Source organism: Pterocles gutturalis, unplaced genomic scaffold (genome assembly GCF_000699245.1).
Source record: "Pterocles gutturalis isolate BGI_N339 unplaced genomic scaffold, ASM69924v1 scaffold2105, whole genome shotgun sequence".
NCBI lineage: Eukaryota > Metazoa > Chordata > Aves > Pterocliformes > Pteroclidae > Pterocles > Pterocles gutturalis.
The window spans coordinates 2,921-3,136 of NW_010143033.1; positions in this window are offsets into that span (position 1 = coordinate 2,921).

The following is a 216-nucleotide window of genomic DNA, read 5'->3' on the forward strand; positions in this document are numbered from 1 at the left end:
GGCTGCTGGAAGCATCCCACCCCACCCAGGAAGCCTTTGCTACTGGGAACATCCCAGCCACCAGTGCAGACCCTCTCCAACACCCCTCTCAAGCTGCAGCCCCCTCCCCAGCAAACCCAGCCATACACCAGCGGGACCCACCCCCCCAATGCAAAGGGGCACACGGGGCGTGGGCACGCAGCTGGGATCCCGACGGAGCAGCCCCGACGCTGAAGC